This window comes from Plutella xylostella, chromosome 5, assembly GCF_932276165.1.
Source record: "Plutella xylostella chromosome 5, ilPluXylo3.1, whole genome shotgun sequence".
In the NCBI taxonomy this organism is placed as follows: domain Eukaryota; kingdom Metazoa; phylum Arthropoda; class Insecta; order Lepidoptera; family Plutellidae; genus Plutella; species Plutella xylostella.
In genome coordinates, this window is record NC_063985.1 from 3,637,700 (window position 1) to 3,644,253 (window position 6,554).

The following is a 6,554-nucleotide window of genomic DNA, read 5'->3' on the forward strand; positions in this document are numbered from 1 at the left end:
TTGTCTTTCCTTGTCAACCGTGCGACTTCTAAAGCTGACAAATCTAGTGCTATTGGGGTTTCTTCTATCAATAGAACGCCCAAGTACTCTTCATCTTCCGTATGTTCTTCTGTATTTGACGGCCAACGGCTTAATGCATCAGCATTGCCAATTTTTTTGCCTTCAACATATTCGATTTCATAATCATATGAATTAAGAAGTAGTGCCCAACGGAGCATCCTAGGTGATATTATATTTGGTATTGGTTTCCTCGGATTAAATATACCCAATAACGGTTTATGATCGGTTTTGATCAAAACTTTCCTTCCACTTATAAATTGGTGAAACTTCTTCAGTCCAAATATGATCGCCGCAGCTTCTTTGTCAACTTGCGCGTAGTTGCGTTCATGTACATTTAACGTTCTTGAAGCAAACATTATGGGCCTTATTGAGCCATCGTTCATTTCATGTTCTAATACAGCTCCTAACCCATATTGAGAAGCATCACACGAAAGTATTAGCTTTTTCTTCATATCATAGTGGACTAATGTGTCTTTACTCGACAACATTCTCTTCAACTTTTCAAAGGCTTCTTGGTGCTCTTTATTCCACTTCCATGCAGCATCTTTTTCCAATAATCTATATAGTGGTTCTGCTACAGTAGCTTTGTGCGGTATAAATCTATCATAGAAGTTTAGCAATCCTAAGAAAGCTTGCAACTCTTTGATGTTTTTAGGTGCTTGTGTTTTATCAATCGCATGAATTTTCTCTTCACATGGGTGAATACCAAATTCATCGATGATGAAGCCTAAGAACTCGACACTCTTCACAGCAAACATACATTTACTTTTGTTAACCCGAAGTCCTGCCTTTTGTAGTCTTTGCAGCACCATTTCTAATCTTTGGTCGTGTTGCTCTACATTTTTTCCGCAAAGTACCACATCGTCTAATAATATTGATACCCCAGGAATGCCAGCCAGTAATGATGTCATGAGCCTTTGAAAAATTCCAGGACATGCTTTAATTCCTTGACTTAATCTTTTCATTTTGTAGAGTCCTTTAGGTGTATTTAATGTGAGTAACCTTGATGTTGGTTCGTCTACTACCACTTGCGTATAAGCTCGCTCCAAATCAATTTTTGAAAATAATACCCCTCCTTGTAATTCTGCAAAAGCTTCATTTAGGGTCGGAAGTGGGTATGTATCTGTATCAATAGCGGAATTTACAGTAGACCTATAGTCTCCGCACAGCCTCACTCCACCATTTGATTTCAGTACCGGCACAATGGGTGTGGCCCACTCTGCGTGAGGCGTCGGCTCTAACACATCATCCGCTACTAAAGTCTCTATCTCTTTGATGACACGTTCTTTTATAGCAAATGGTATTGGCCTACTCTTCAAAAATTTCGGCATACTTCCCTCTCTTGGTATAATACTAACAACAGGTCCAGTATATTTCCCTAATCCTTCTTGAAATACTTCTCTATATTTTTGTAATAAATTTAATACTTTATTACAGTCAACTCTCACACTGTTTATTCCATATAACTGAATTTTCAATGCAGCAAACCAGTTTCGGCCAATTAAACTTGGTCCGTTTCCTTGAGCAATATAAACTGTGAGGTTTTCATTAATATCTTTGTAGCAAACGTTCAATGATATTTTCCCTAATAATTGCAATTTACTGTCAGTCCATGTTTTTAGTGCTATGTCTACCATTTCTAATTTAGGCAATTTTCCATCAAAAATGAGTCTGGCCGTCGCTTCACTTATAATTGTAAAAGCACAACCTGAATCAACCTCCATCTCTATTTGTTTTTTATTCAACATAACTTGTATCATGAAGGCTGCAATTCTCTCCTGTTTTATTAAATTAACCTGTTCTTCATAAAGACCATTACAGTTAGAATTCATTGTATCATTATTCTTTGATGATTTGCTCATACAAACTGACTCTATATGCCCTACTTTTCCACAAAAGTTACATTTGCTCCAACGGAACCTACAATATCCACCATGTTTTTTCCCACAGCGAAAACATGATTTATCCATAGGTTTTTGAAATTTTTTACTTGTTATTTTATTTACTTCCATAGGTTCCTCCATTATATCCACAGTTGGACGTGATCCCGATGAAACAATAATATTCGAGTCAACATTTGCTGTTTCATGAGATACTGCCATTTCACAAGCTTGTTCGAATGTTAACTGGCCCTGCTGTAATAACTTCCTTTGTATGTCCTTATCCAGAATACCACAAACCAACCTATCTCTTAGAGTACGATTCAACTCAGTAAAGTTACAATGAATACTCAATTTCCTCAGTTGTGCAATGTAATCCCTTATCATTTCCCCCTCTTCTTGATTCCTAGTATGAAATTTGTATGATTGTACAATCTCATTAGGTGTCGGGTGAAAATGATTGTCTAATTTTGATTTGATTGTTGTAAAAGTAACCTCACTTATTTTTGATGGGGCTATCAGTGATATTATCAAATCATACAAATCAGGGCCGCCTGAAGCAAGTAAATTAGCCTTCTTAATTGAATCATCCACAATACCTGCAGCTTGTAGGGCAAAAGAGAACCTTTCAATATAGTTTTCCCAACAGCCATGTGCTACATCAAACTCACCAAACTTTACTGCACTCATTTTGCCGAATATCACACTGATTATATGCAACACTTATTTGTACACACAATTATCACACTATTTTACGTTTTTCTCTCGTCGCCACTATTATATACTCACAATTAGCACTCAGAATTGATGAGCAGCACAGGTTAGGCTCATGGAAGGTCCAGACTGAAGATCTTCAATCTACCCACATTCACTATTATTGTCTTACACTAATATACCCCATATGTCAATACACTACACTTTCTTAATCAATTCTCGTATTCAAATCGATCCCGTCCCGCCTTTTCCCATGTTTCAATTTGGTGTAGAAATTGAATATTTCTTCATGCCAAGTTCTACAGTAAAGGTAACATAAATTTCTTGTTTCATTAAATTTGAAATGTTTCAATGTGGTGTCTTTGTAATAAAACCGCAGTTAGAATACAATATGGAACTCTACTAAGAAATGTATTTCCTTTGAAATATTATACTCCTTCATTGTCTTTTTCATCCCGGCGATGGGTTATTATTATTTACACGATATAATTATTTTTCTACAAACTGTAGCTGTAGACATGATATTTTTTTTTATTCGAGATAGATTTTCTGAATTGCAACAAATGCGTTACAATTACAAAGCATGGAACTATACATATTTAGATAAGTAGCAATAAGTAAAAAAATCCATAGATTTTGCTTCCCAAATGTCCCAATCCTCCATAAAAGTTATCTTCCTATACCTATTGATAAATTGCATATATTTTTTTTCAATTTCATTCATTCTATGAAAATCATTTGTTTTTATATCTTATTTTCACCGCGGTGACAAACCCTATAGTATATGATACAGAAGGCAAACTCTGGCTTCACGAAAAAAGGAGCTTCATATCACTCCTCTATTAAAAGCACAGCTACCATGGCTTCTCCCAGAAACATCACATTTCATGAAGCAATAGTAGCCGCCCAGGGTTGTAAGATTAAGAGCAGACGTCGGGCCTCGGGGCGCGCCGCCCTGGCGCCGCCCGCCCCGTGCCGCCCTCGCGTCGCCTGCCGGGCCACGACTTGACCTTGCAGCCTGCCGTGATGTCATCATGTCATAAACCTACAGTAAGTAAAACTCCATGATTGAAAAATAGAATCGTTGGAATTGAAAAATAAGTGATAATGAGTTAAGATGCTGAAATCATTATTTTCAGCATTTCAGCATTCTACGGTGTATGTTTTATGGCATATCACTTCTGAAAAATGGTGTTGCTTCAATTGATCTTCTTTTCCACCGGCGAGATGATGCATATATATGCATATATTAAGCTTTATCTCTACAGACATCCCAGCAAGCGTAGTAAAGCCATTCAATGTTCACTATACCTATAAATTATAGTCACGTATTTATTTGTGTTATTTTTCTCGCACTTAATGAGGTAATCCAGGTTCTTTGATTGGTTCAGTTAGTGTTTCCTAGTAGCGAAGTTAACAAGCGTTATTCAGTTGCAGATTGGCACAAAGTGGCTTAACGAAGCTTTCAGTTCATTAGAGGCGACAGACAGAGACTCTTCTTTCAGACGACACCCACAAAGAAAGTTCACCCTTTGTATCTATAGATCTTTTTTTCATTCATATTTTTTATTGAAGTCAGAGAATATAGTTAAAACAAGATTTACATAAATATTATCATTGATAGTTCAATCCACAGCATTCAGCATTACAGCGCCACAAACTTATCTGTTCCGGTGAGAGCGAACTAAATGATACATATCTCATTATTTACTAATGAATTATATATTGATATAGATTAGATGGGTTTATTGAAACCACAAGAGCGAATTACCACTACTGGCAAACTTAAAATCTTATAGAATGAAGAAATATTACACATTTACGTGAGCTGTCACCGGAACAGATAAGTTTGTGGCACTATATATTCAGTTTGCATTTGGCATTTACTTTTTTTGTAGGCAAATGCCACAGAGTACTTTTCTGTGCATTATGCTTATGTGGCGTCATAGAAAGGGCAAATTAAGGTCATTAGTTTTTATTGAATAATTTAAAAAATACAGACTTAATTTTAAATCTGATAACTAGAAATAGTACAGAAAGCATATTCCTCGAAACGGTTTTAAGCATTCCATTCTTATTCAGAAAGTTAGCATGGCTAATTAATTATTGCATGAGATTCACCTTAACACGTCTAGCCTTAATATTATTCATAAACTTATGAATGTATTTAAATTAAATACACTGAAGTAATTATATTTATTTTGAAAGAGTTACAAAGGACAGTTTGGTAATTTGTATCCGCCTCTAAAAGGATTTCTCTTCATTAATTTCCGGGTCACGAGCGGCGGCGGGCGGCGGCGGCGGCGGCGGCGTGAATCTCTCACCCATTTGTCACGAGTTCATTTTACAAGAATTTATTACAGTTTTAGGTGTTAAGTATTTCATTTCATTTTCATTTCATTTATTTATTTCATAAAACAATGTACATTGTATTTGAAAAAGTATTTACATAATCAATATTTACAGGTTAAACTAAAACAATATAAATAAATTATTATAGTAAACATCATTACAAAAATCATTACCTAATACAGAATTAATAAATTTACATTAATTAGATTTATTAGCAATTTACAACATTTACAAAAATAATAGTATTAATTAACAATATGCTTATTCAGAAATAAAAGACACAATAAATTAACGTTAAAATTACCAACAAAATAAAAAAAGAACTGAGTTAATGTCCCTTATCATTTAAGTATTCCTCAACACTGTAATAGCACTTTTCAATGAGGTATTTTTTAAGTTTAATTTTAAATGAAATATATGAGTTAATTTGTTTGAATTCCAAGGGCAAATTATTGAACAGATGAAGAGCCTGATATCTAGATGAGTGCTTCACTATATTTATCCGGGGGCATATGGGAATTTTTAGGTCTTTCCTCCTTGTTTTCAGTCTGTCAATTCTTTCCAAAGCCGACTCGTATCTGTGCAAGTGTTTAACTAAGTTAGATGTACAAACTAAGATGTATAGACATGGTGCTGTTAGAATTTTCAGTTTAATAAAGTGTTCTCTGCATGATTGTCTCTGTGAGATACGTAACATGGTCCTTATGGCTCTTTTCTGAATGATAAATGCCTTGCTCATATTGTACTCATAGCTGTTTCCCCAGAACTGGATACTGTATCGTAGTTTTGATTCTATCAATGCGTAATAAACTTGAAGAAGTTGTTTTATGTCTATTTCATCACGTAAACTACGTAGAGCAAAACAGGCTGAGCTCAAGACACTTCCAATTGAGTTAAGCTCCTCCTTCCAGTTTAGGTGGGCATCTATATATATGCCTAGAAATTTTACAGACTCTACTAATTCTATTTTATTACCATCAATAAATATGTCAATCTTTTCATCATTCCTACATGTCGATTTAAAGAGCATAGCACATGTTTTGCTAGTATTTAGCATCAGATTATTTATTTTGAACCAATTTGTAAAGGCCGATAAAGCTAGTTGAGACTTTTCATTAAGTGTTAAAATGTCAGGTGAGGAAATTACCGCGTTAGTATCGTCAGCAAAAACCACCAATTTCGTATCTGGTACAGATCTGGTTATGTAATCAATCATATCATTTGTGAATATTATAAATAGCATCGGTCCTAATATGGATCCTTGCGGTACTCCTCTTGTTATCTTCACTAATTTTGATCTGTGTAAGGTTTCACAATCACTATCTATGTTTGCAATTTCCACAAATTGGTATCTGTTACTAAGGTATGACTGAAGTAATTGGTGGAAGTTCCCTCTTACTCCGTAGTGTTCAAGTTTACCCAGTAAAATAGAATGATCCACCAGATCAAAAGCGGCACTTAGATCGAGAAATATACCTGCTACTTTCATTTTATCATTAAGTTTTGAAGTGACATCATAAACTAAAAAATCAACCGCATCGATTGTAC